The sequence below is a fragment of the Phyllostomus hastatus genome, unplaced genomic scaffold (assembly GCF_019186645.2).
Source record: "Phyllostomus hastatus isolate PE091 unplaced genomic scaffold, TTU_PhHast_1.1 phas_scaffold_39, whole genome shotgun sequence".
NCBI classification, from domain to species: domain Eukaryota; kingdom Metazoa; phylum Chordata; class Mammalia; order Chiroptera; family Phyllostomidae; genus Phyllostomus; species Phyllostomus hastatus.
Genome location: NW_025334028.1, coordinates 14,238,516 through 14,250,667, shown reverse-complemented (window position 1 = coordinate 14,250,667; position 12,152 = coordinate 14,238,516). Strand labels below are relative to the sequence as shown.

At 39.0% G+C, this 12,152-nt stretch overlaps 1 protein-coding gene across 6 annotated transcripts in view; it reads right to left on the bottom strand.

The window, feature by feature from the left end:
* The window catches only part of CCSER1 (coiled-coil serine rich protein 1), a 1,274,087-nt gene extending 1,262,273 nt beyond the window's left edge, over positions 1 to 11,814 (bottom strand). For all 6 annotated transcript variants that reach the window (XM_045820200.1, XM_045820201.1, XM_045820199.1 and 3 more), the window contains exon 1: positions 11,397 to 11,814. The gene's annotated coding sequence lies outside the window, so the exon portion shown is untranslated. The remainder of the gene's footprint in view (positions 1 to 11,396) is intronic.
* Positions 11,815 to 12,152: the final 338 nt, after the last annotated feature.

Sequence of the window (12,152 nt, the reverse complement as noted above, 5' to 3'; positions counted from 1 at the left end):
AAATGTAGACAAGATAGGTCCCATTATAAGATTGCATTACAGTATATATATAAACATATACTGTATGTTTACATACAGTACACTGTGTTTACATAAACATACACTGCATGTTTATACATACACAGATATGACAAAAATTGATCCAAGTTTTGACTTAATGTCAGATAATATTGTAGAAAAATTAATTTGGTAATATTTGTACATTCTTGTAAACTGGTTTTGCTGGGAGTGTAAACTGCATTGCCACCTTCTGTTGAAGAAGAAAGTCTACCTCAGGACCCATCTTACCTGACCACATGCTAAATCAGAGGCCATTGCTACCTTTGGATGTCTAGGTTTGACCAGGTGCTGAGCATTCTGGGGGCTATGCTTATACAGCACAAACGATTCACATGATTGCAAAATTCCTCTATTTCTCCTCAGTTTTATCATAAAACACCTAAAGAGTGAGTACACATCACATTCACTCTTGAAATAGTTTTAAGGCAACTTTCCTTCCAGATGGGTTAAACATAGTTTTTAATGGAGTGTTTCATTTCTGGCATTATTAGAAAAATGTCTCTAGTAGTTTTTAATCCATAAAATTAATTATGATCATATTACTTAGCATAATTCTAAATATTTAGCAAAGAAATTATTACTTTTCCAAACAATTAGTTCATTTGAGATGGTTACAGAACATCTTGCTTTGGTCATTTTTTACACTTTAAAAACCCTTTCTTTTACATCTTAGCTATTTTGAATCCTTATTATTATTATTTCTCTAATATGTTTAACTAGGTTCTCAAGTGGGAAATCAAAAAGAATTACAGCTTTTCTTTTTATACTTCAAAATTGAAACATTCCTGCTAGCATTGGGCAGAAGAAAAAAGAACAGGAAAACACATGACCTACAGGATAAATAGTATTCACATTTGAAAAACAAGAATGGTAGAAATACAAAGTGAAAATATTCCCCACATGAGACCACAAAACCAATCCATGGTTCATGCACTTGAAATACATGGAATTTCTGAACAAAAGATAAACTATGGTATATAAACAATTCTTGGAATGTCCCGATAAGAGAAGAGATAAACAAGCACACAAACTACCAACATCATGTAAAAGTGATGAATAGGTAAGCATCACACCAATGACAAGATGCATAACATTGTAAGTAAAAGTGTTTTTCTATGATGATACAGTCAATCGTTAGCACACTGGACACTCAGAGCAATGATGGGTGTGGGGACAGCGTACTGGGAACAGAAGCACACTCACTCTTCATGGTTGTCTAGGGAGTCACCAACATGGCTACCAGAAAACAGAGAAATGGAGTCTACCAACTTCTACTTTTACTAAGGACCATGGATAATATGGGTGCTCCAAGCAAAAACTAGACTTTATGCTTCAGAAGGACAAGAACCATACATATTTCATTAACTGACATATGCAAGGGGCCTATTATCATTTGTTTACTAATTCTACCAGCCTCATATGGCCTCAGACCTGCAGACATTTCAAAATGTGGATCTGGGAAATGAAAGGAAATGACATATTCCAAAAGTGTGAGACAGTGAATATGGAGTGGATGCTCTGAATTCTGCTTTGAGGAAGTAAAAATCCAGATTCTCCTTTGACCCCCATTCTCCATGTCAATGGTCACTGCTTCCTCTCTTGCTCCCTTAAACCTTGGAATGATCCCTAATGGCCACGGTATATATGCCATAGTTTCTAGAGTTCCTCCAGTCCTTTTATTTTTTCTTCATGACTTTTTAGCCCTCTTAGATTACTCAATCCCAAGTTATGAAAAAAATTTCAGTCCATGAAAAAGCCATGATAACCAATATTACAAGTGAACCTAAATGTTATTCAGGACAGTGGCTAGCAGTTTCTAAGTTGGACAAAATTCAGGTCACTCTTTATTCACTCATTCATCAACTACTGAGTATCCTCGCATCCCTGATTTCAACCAGCTGATTTAAAAAATAGAATAAAATACAAAACTCCTGCCTTCACAGAGCTCACAATCTAGGGGGCATGAAGCACAAGCAAGCAGTAAATTATGATACTTTAAGTGGAGATGTGATAGTGATATAGACAGGCTGTTACTGGAACTCAACATAGGCCTCTTGCATGGGTTTGGGGTAGGCTATCTTTAATTCACATTTGAACTGAGCCTTGAAGGACCCACCAAAATAAAACAAAAGATTAGTGACTCCAAGTGAATAATGTAGTGTCTGCCAACAGATAGGAGGCCCTAGGATTGTCCGGGAGGGGAGCAACAAAATTTGTTGCACAAGTTTACAAGAGAGTTCAGCAGCAGCCTAGTACCCTGGATAGCTCCCTGGCAAGCTCCCTGGCATCAATTGTGATTGGAGAGACTGAGGTCTGGCAGATTGGAAGACAAAGTAAAGGATCTCCAGAACTTGAAATTTACCAATCTGCCCTACATTCAAATTAAAGCAATTTGCTTTTTAAAATACTTCACCCTTTTCTTTCCTGCATTAGACCCCTGAGGCTGTGTGTCTTTTCTATCCAATGAACATGGCACTCCTTAGAAATACACTGGAAGGCAATTCCTTCCTTCACTGAACAGCTCTGGAAGGTCTTTATCACTTCCTGTTTCAAACAGCACTTAAACCTGGGACCCTCAAAATTCCCCCAGAGTTGCATCATATTATACTCCCCCTCCAAGCAACTTATACCTTCCCATAGAGGGCCCTTTATCATTTCAGAAGCAACCCAATATCATTATATTTGCACCTTAAGGTATGCTGTAGAATTTACTCTTCGAAGTTAATTTTAGCCATAAGGTCGCTGTAAGTTTATACCCTTGTTGTGTACAAAATTTTAATGGTTTTTAAAGGCCCAGTTTAGTAATCCATATGTTATGTTTATAATTACTATTATAGGAGGTGCTTTCTAACTAATTCCTTTATTAATAAATATTTGTAGTGTCCCTGGGTCTTTTTATGTATGAATGTAGTATTAAAAATTGAAATCAAAATCAAATAATTATCTTTGAACTCTCTGCCTAACAAGTAACATTCCTTTGAAAATTTTAGAATCCTGATATATACAGACCCATTGGTTTTGTTATCAATTAGGTATTTTGAAACTTTACCTGAAATAACTTTCTTAGTCCACATTTCTAATATCGAACCTGAGTTTGGTTTAGAGGTATTTTATTCCTTTACCTAACCTTCTCATCTGATATTTCTGGGATTTTTGTATGTTTTTCTGCCTTCAAACCTTTCTTGAATATTGTAAAGAAGACTAAGTATTAGAAAGGAGTACTTACTAAATATATTTTACACTCAGATTTAATGTTCTGGTAATTTGTGTAACTACCAACAAACAACAACCAAACAAAAATAAAGGTAGTTTCTAATGAAAGAATTGCCTAAAATGTTAAAATCTACACCCGCACTTATTTTTACCATGCCTTTATTCATGTACACTTGTTTGCTTTTATTTATAAGCCTGGTATAGGTATGTGGTAAATTGTCTCCTGAAGCGGTCAAAAAAACAAAAACCAAAGAAACCACACACAAAAAAACAACTCCTTAACAAAATAGGTATTTACCTATTTCTAGAAAACAGCTAATTGCAGTGAATAGGCACATAAGAAATAGGATATGCTAGTCTAAATTTGGTTGATAAGGAAGGTATCACTAAGATGAACAGAAGAATTGAATTAGGGTAGGACACCGGGCTTAACAATCACTTCTTAAACACAGGAATACTGCTAGTTTGCATTAATGAATGAGGAAGATTAGAGAAGGCATCACACCTTCTAGAATATGCATCTTCAGCTGTTCTACACTCCAAATATATCATGTACAAATAAGGTTAAGAAGGAGAATAGAGAAGAGCTAGATCAACTAGAAATTAACTGACTGGAAAAGGATAAACAGGCAAATCCTAAAGAAATCACATGTACATACTGCAAATATTTGTATACACATATCACATATGGGTACCGACCAGCACATGGTAGAATGTGTATTTCATTTTTTGTGGATTATGCTGTTCACAATATGGAACCCTATGAACCATAGGAGGAAGCACATTCTTTTTGAGACAGAATGGCATATACATAATAAGCATTTACAAAATGTCTGTTGTCAATGACGATAAATAAAGTAGCTCTATAATGGGGCATAGCCATATAAGGGAAGATTACATGTAGCAAAATGAGGCACTCTAGTGATTGTCCAAATCTGAAACAAGAGTGTAGTCTGAAAGTGCTACAGAAACCCAGCTGTAAATAGTCCAAGAAGTCCAACCAGCCTCAGTATCTGAGGGTATGGCAATATACCCTCAGTCATTGACATCACAGAGGTTCAAGAGTGAGTACTAGAAATTCAGCATATGTCTGGGAGCTGGCAATGTTTAAAGATCTAGGAAAGCGGTATTTTGGGAGGAGTTTTCTAATATACAAAAGGACTCAAGAAATGAGATGGTTTCAGAGGAAGGATCCCAGTCTCTAAAGAAATAAAGAAGGCTCTGTCAATACAGCCTTGCTCAAACACAAAGAGAAATGATAATAGGTAATTTATCAAGATGCAGGAAAAGATATTAGGTGAGAAATCAGTTTCGGTTATATAAAAAAAGAAGCATTACTATACATACGTAATAATATCAGAGCTAGATGTCAAGGGTGGCTTAATGTTAAGTCCCAAGTTATTGGACTATAAACCAATCTTCCCACTACATAGAAGGATTGGTCCTGACTCAGGGGCTTGGCTTAGGCTCCAGCTAGTGACTACATTATTCCAGCAACAGGAACAAATTCTGACAAAAGCTACAAAATAGGCCATATCTGAAATAGTTAAACAACCAATTAATTTTTTATTCTTGATATTATGCATCTACTGTTATTCATGTTACTGACTGATTTAAACACATAAATTATATAGCTTTGTACATTTAGTCTAGTAGAGGGGTTCCAATAACCAACTTGAACTTCCTGATTGTCCTCTGACTTATACAAAAACAGTCTTTAAATACTTCCTTTGCTACAAACTTTTAAACATTGATTAAACCCACATTCAAATAAGTGAATTGAAGATTAAAATCCAAAAGAAACTAAACTGATTACCATACGATATTTCCTTCTCATGGGAGATATGCTGGATTAATAGACTGTGCCTAAGATCAACCTTGCTTAATCAGGGTACTCAAAGGTCTGTGTGAACCTTTCTGGAAGATAAGCTGCTCATCTCCAAATATGGATAATATCTAATATTTGAACATTCTCTACCTAAAAGCACCTATTCTTAAAATTATACCTGGCTATATTTTAAAATTGCATTAATGAGATGAGAGATTCTGACCAAACAGGGTAAGAAGTTGAGCTTTTGTGGTACTAAGAGTGCATATTATGAGTATTGAAAATAATAAGAAGTTTTTTTCAAGCTTCAGCCTTGCAATTCCTTCATCACTTGTTCCAATTACACAAAAAGCAAGAACAGCATCGTTGGAAATGGCAGCTACAGGACAGGTAATACACAGATAGTGCTGGATCCTGAGTTAAATCAGAAAAGAGAAGATACACTCCTTTGCACTTTGCTATCTACTTATTCCATAATTTTTGCATCACTGTGATAAAAATTCAAACTCTGGTTTAGATAGCTTGGCAGACCATAGAGCAGAGCCTCAGTTTCCTTGTCTCTAAAATATGCAAAAAAATATGTTTGTAATTTTAGATGAATCACTTGGCATAACATATGTAAGCTGCTTATGATGTAGAAAGTGTTCAGCACATTATGGCCATTGCTGCTGTTGTTAATTTAAAAATATGTCATCATTTGCAAAACAGAGAGGAAAGCAATAACTATGTTCACATATATTCTAGGACTCTTGATTTTAAAATCTTTCTTACAGTGTCTTTCTTTGGAAAAAACATAAAACATCCATAGAACGAGGGCATACAGTTATTCAACCAATATTTATTTGGCATCTACTATATATTGGGTGCTGTTCATCCCTAGTGATACAGTATTAAACCAATTACACAAATAAACATAAGATTAAGACTACTGTAAATACCACAAGGCAGAAGAACATGGAAATAAAGAAACCTATAACAAGGTAATTGATATAGCAAAGGAGGCCAAGGAAAGTTCCCTTAGGGAAGGGATAACTGAGCTCATATCTGAAACAGACATGGCAGAGGGCAGCGGATGGAGGGAAAGAGAGAGACAAGAAGAGGGGGGAGGAGGAAGGAGGCAGAAGGAAAGGGAAACTAAACGATATACAGGATGGGAACACATTATCTTTAATTTTGAAGAATGTAGAGATATGGTCTAAAATTTATATCAGCAGTTAGACTTCCGGAACACTGTAATGTCCCAATGTAATGTTATTGTTGTACAGCTAAAATAACTGTAATCTTATACAGGGAAAGAGGATTACTACATGCCAAGACCAAAGATATCGCATAAGAGTCAACAAAACCAAACAGAAAATGGTCAACATGTATACACTGTGAATATTTTTGGTTTTATAAATGACTATCAATAAGGTCCAGCTAGGGTCACTACTGTCCAGTTAAATTCTACACTTATGTACTTCTTCCCCCAAACAACGCATGTGCACAAGAATTAAAAACTTGTTTAAATTGGTTTTAATTACAGTTAAGATGAAAATCATCTGGTGGAGAGTGTATTTTCAGGCCTAACCTTAGTTAACTCTACCATTTAGAAAAGTACTTAGACACAAAACAGGTGGATGCCACAGCCTTCACATTTCACTGTACAATGCTCTTGGTCAATGGTTCTCAAACTGTATTGTGGGTAAAAACCACATACAGGACCCCATCCCAGAGTGTCTCACTCCATCAGTCTGTGATGGGGTTAGCATTTTAACAGTTCATTAGTGCTGCTGCTCAGGGAACCACATTTTGAGAACTACTACTCTAGGTTAAGAATTTGCCATTAGATGTTTTCTTATAAATGACCTTTCCTTACAAATGATTTTATTTAGTTTCAGAACAGAATTATGGTAATCAAAATTTTAATTTAATTGAAATTTAAAAATTATTAATACAGTGTAAAGAATGAAAACCAAAAGCTATATTTTAAATTAATCTATGTATAGGGCCACAATTTAGCCAAACAACAAACTTCATCTGAAAACTTTGTAAAAATTTTTTAGTATCATGTCTCAGAACCTAGTACAGTACTCATTTTCAACAACCACTTTGTTGGCATTTCATTTAGCCCACATGAAAAAGACTAAAATGCAATATGGCAATTTGAAAATAAAACTGAATATCTTGGTACTGTATCCATTGCAGTTTAGATTGGTAATTTTTACAGTTTTATATTAGTTTAAGCTACATATTGAAATCTCCCAATCTTCTTTCACTGCTTATACCACCCCAGACTTTATGTTTTATTCTTAACTGACACTCACGAATAGCAAGGTACTAGTGCTGATAGATGTGGATGTTCTCAATATAAAGCCAACAGATTTTGTCACTATCAGTAGGAAAATCATGCAGAAGCTGTCAGTCATATTTCATACAGTCGGGGAGATTATATTGTCAAGGTGACAATATACACCTGTATACACCTATGACAAAACTCAAAAAGAGACTGATTAACAGAGAGTATGGTTTGTACTCTGACTACCTTGGAAATCATCCCATTCCTGCACAAATATGAAATTGGTGATTTAATAGGTTTTTCACTTTTCTAATAACTCTTACCTGTTCATTGTCAACAAAATAAATATATTAGAAACTCTTTTAATTCAACTAATCTGAAAGTACAATAATTATATTCTGTTATGTATTAGTAGTCGTATCTAATATTGTATTATTTCTTTACTATCACCATAACATACTTCTGGGGTGTTATATTGAAAGACAGGCTCAAAGTCAATTCAGATGTTTCCCCTTGTAGTCTTAAAATGGAGAAGTGCAATATAAATATTTTTGTGTATTTATAATAACAAACATGTATGAAGAAAAATAACTAGGTTCAGAATGCTTGGAGACATGTCTCTATTACTAATACAGTCTATTTACCAGAATATAGTTAAAGTATCCTTAAAATTGTTGCTACAATTCTAAAATTGTCTCCACAAGCCCTTCATGGAAAATAATGGAAGGCTAGATTAATGGTTATGTGGATGCACTCTAATGTCTAAAAAGATTTTAGAAAATATGCCATTTAATGAGTTACAAAGAATATCAGTATAATAGAAATCATTCAATAAATACTTATTATTATACAGTTGTTTTTCTATATATCTCATACTTTTTCCTTTAGAGCAAATCTAAGTAGGGCCAGTTAAAGATGTACCTCAAACATGCTTTAAAGAGTTGTATGTGCAGCATTTTTTTTAATACCAAATTCAACATTTAGTGTGATGTGGTATATTTAAATATTTAGAGTAAGTACTGTCTACAAATCCATGGCAAGCATTTGTTTCATTAAAAGGCAATATAAAGTCATATTTGTCTCCTAAGGTACAAAAACATGTGTTGACAATTCATTCCAAGAATAGAGTGTACAAATGAATAGAGTGTACAAATGTTTTATATCAAAACAGACTGGCCCTGCACTTGGGAACAACAAATTCAACCACTTTGCAATATCCAAATCTATTTCAAATCAAACTTATATTCCTTCATATCTTTTGTTCTTTTCTATAATTCCAAGAGATTTGCATCTTATATTTCATATTCTCATCCATAAGCTACTAATCCTATTTATCCTGTAAGATCAAGACCAAGCAAATCCACCTAACTCTGAAGCCTTTTCAAACAAAACCCAGTATGAAATGTTATTATCATGCTCTGAACTCCCACAGTCCTCATTAGACATGCAATCTCTTATTGTCATGAGTTGTTAAGTCTGTTCAAGCATGAGCATCAGATTCCCCCCAAACAGAGAGTAAGCTTCTGAAGGGCTGAGAGCTACCAAGTCCTGTTCTCTACAATGCCTAGAAAGTACATTGCACATAACAGGTCATCTATTGCGAGTGCTACGCTGAATAATAAAATGCAATAAAGTGTTGGACGATTATAAAGTATGTTTTCCATTTACTACTTCATGAGTTTTATGTACATTTACATCCTATAGTATAAATAATGCATCATTAAAATAAACAGTTCCTGATTCTCCAAGTATTGAAAAACAATATATATAAATATAACTTTTTAATGATCATAATACATCGTAAAACTCCTCTGTACTTCCTCTATACTGCAATGATGCAGAACCAACCCTCAGTGGGGCTCTCACTCTACGTCCTAAGGTAATATGTAAAAGTGTACATGTGCCAAAGTCAAAAGTGTATTTTAAACTAATATGAATATAACCAAATCAAAATAACAAGTCCTTAACTCTTCTCTGTCTTCAAAATGAACAGGAGTGATAAGGAAACCTACTTATACACTGGGAGGAAAAACAAAACCCTAAAACAGTTGGCACGTTTTGATGAAAATAAGGCACTCTCTAATTAATACAAAAGGAAGACAAATGACTCTTACAATAGATTGACCAGTTTACTTCTCTTTAGTCTCTTCGAAACTATTAAAGGTGTGGTTGCAACATGAGATTTCAATGTTTTAAAAACATTGCAGTTCGCAGGCAGGCCTTAGAGATGTACCAGTTTAAAATAATAAGGACACTAGGTAGAGGGGGACAAAAGGGCAAAAACTGGGACAGTCTGAATAGCATAAATAATGAAATACTTTTAAAAATAAAATAATGACAGTGTCCTACCATCTCAGTCACAACCCAGTCATTGGTTCTGTAAAAGCATAGGCTGCTAACTTTTAAAGCACATGCATGTTTGCTAAAGCACAGTCAGCAGACACTGTCTCAAGTCATATCTAAGCTTCAAGTTATGCCTTTGGAATTTGTACCTGTTTAAAAGCAAACAGAAAGAGAAACAGAAACAAACTATGTCGCAGACTATATTAATAGTATTTTAAATCTTATCTTAATAGCTAGTTTTTAATCTTTTAATCGGTAGTAATCAATATAAAATCTGCCAAGTGTATGCTTCTCTTTCCTCCCCAACATTTTTAATAAAACCAACTTTACAGTAAAATGTGTGCACATCATTTTTAACAGTTTTTCTTAGGGGTAGGAATGGAGGATATGTGTTGCATTTCAGTGGGAAGCTATTCAATTGTAAAGATATTAGAAATGAAAGCTGTTGAAATCAGGTAGATATTTTCTGTCTTGTGGGTCCTACTGATGGCCTGAAGAGTTAAGAGTGAAGACTAACTATACAAAAACACTAAAGGGCACGAGATCTTCTAAGAAGTATTTTTTCCACCTGTAAAAGACATATGGCTATCTGGCTTCATTCTTTTCATATTACAGGTCCCACGAGAGAAGGGAGAAAGCAAAATTGCTTCTGAGTCTGTGAAAGAAGAGGGGAGAGAAGGGAGAGAAAGAGTGAAGCTTAAGATACACTGAAAGAAACCCCGAGAAATTTCACAACTCTTTGCCATAAATAGTCTTTCTTCTCACTCGGGATACCTCCTCCTTGACATCAGCAAGGCTCAGCCTCCACGCACCGGGAGGCACCATTCACAAATCCCTCCGTCACCCCTTCCCGCACCCCTACCGCAGGATGCTACCGTGTGAGCCCGGAGAAACCAGCCAACAGATCAGAGGGCCCAAGGGGCCACCAGCGGTTTCGGCTCGGGACTGATTTTCTTTTCAGGTGAACCAACGCACAGATTAGTCGGCAGCGCGAACACACACGAAAGAGCGAACACACACGCACACACACTCCTCCCTGGAGCCCTTGACAAGCCACTACAAAGCAATTTGTTCACACTAAGTCGCCCTGCGCCGCCGGGGAGGGTCTCGCATCCAGTCCAGGAAGCTGGAGCCAGAGAACAAGCACGCAGGGGCTCCTGGTGGTCCCGGCTCGGGCTCCGCGGCTCCGGCCAGGAGCCCCGGGCTCCCCGCCCCCTCCCGCTCCCCGTCTACACCCCCGCCCCGGCGCCCGCTGCCGGTGGCCCCTACCTGCGGGACGCGGGTGGCGACGGAGAGGAGCGGCCGGAGCCTGCGCGAACTCTTGCCTCCTTGGCCAGCCGCACTCCGCATCGCCCCGGAGCGACGGCCGCGGCGCAGGGGAGCAGAGCGATCGGGGCACGGAGTGAAAGGCCACGCAGCGCGAGGAGAGTCACCGGCCGGCGGCGAGTCCGTCCGCCTCCCTCCCACTCCTCCCGCAAGGCCAGGTCCCCGCGCCACGCGAGCTGGGCCCACTCCCGGCGCCCCGGGCCTGGGCGGGGGCTGCTCCAGGGAGGCCCGAGCACGCCACCGTCACCTGCCGGGCGGTCATCCCCGCATCCGCTAGGGGTTGGCCCCAGAGCTGAGGCTACGCGTCGCGCGACCCTCCGGGCTCAGGGGCAGCAGGGGCGTTACTACCTTGAGGGCTCCGCACCGCCTGTTAAGGCTCTTCCCGGGCACTCCGGGTTTATGTCTTCGGGGCACTGGGGTGTCTTTCCTGGACCCCGTCCTCTGCCCTCCCTCCCCTTCTCGGCTGGGGGGTTCCTTCTCTCCACTCCCAGTTGCACAGAGTCCAGCTGCGTTATTTAATAATCCTCCTGCTTCTCTCGCCTGCGCCAGCAGAGCCGCTCTGCCTGAGCCACCGCTTCCCAGTCAGTCATGTTGTTGAGAGAGAGAGAGAGAGAGAGAGGCGGATTGGCAGTCGGTCGGCGACTATTTGTGGTGAGAGAGCGGGGAGCAGAGCGAGAGCAGGGCAGGGGAGGGCCGTGGGGAGGCGCTTCCAAGTGTGCGAGCGCGCGGAGTGCGACTGTGTGGGGAGCACGGGAGCCGCCTCCCGGGCACCCTGCGTTCCGACTGTGCGGAGGGCGGCGGCGAGCGCGGCCTTTATAGGGTTTGGTGGGGGGAGGGGCTGGGGCGGCACCAGGCCAACTGCACGCCGGTTTCCACGCGCGCATACTCACACGTTAACGCGCGCACACCCGCTGCTGGCCGGCTGCTGAGTTTTCATTTTAGGGGCAGCCGTATCCCGTGCTGACTTGGCTTTCCCCTTCGCCCATCCTTCCGCTTAAGTCGAGTCCAAGTGCAGAGGTAGGTCAACAGAGAATAAAAAGGGGAGCCTGAAGCTCGAGGAAGGACCCCGAGGATGCTGAAAATGCACTGGATCTTTTCTCTCCA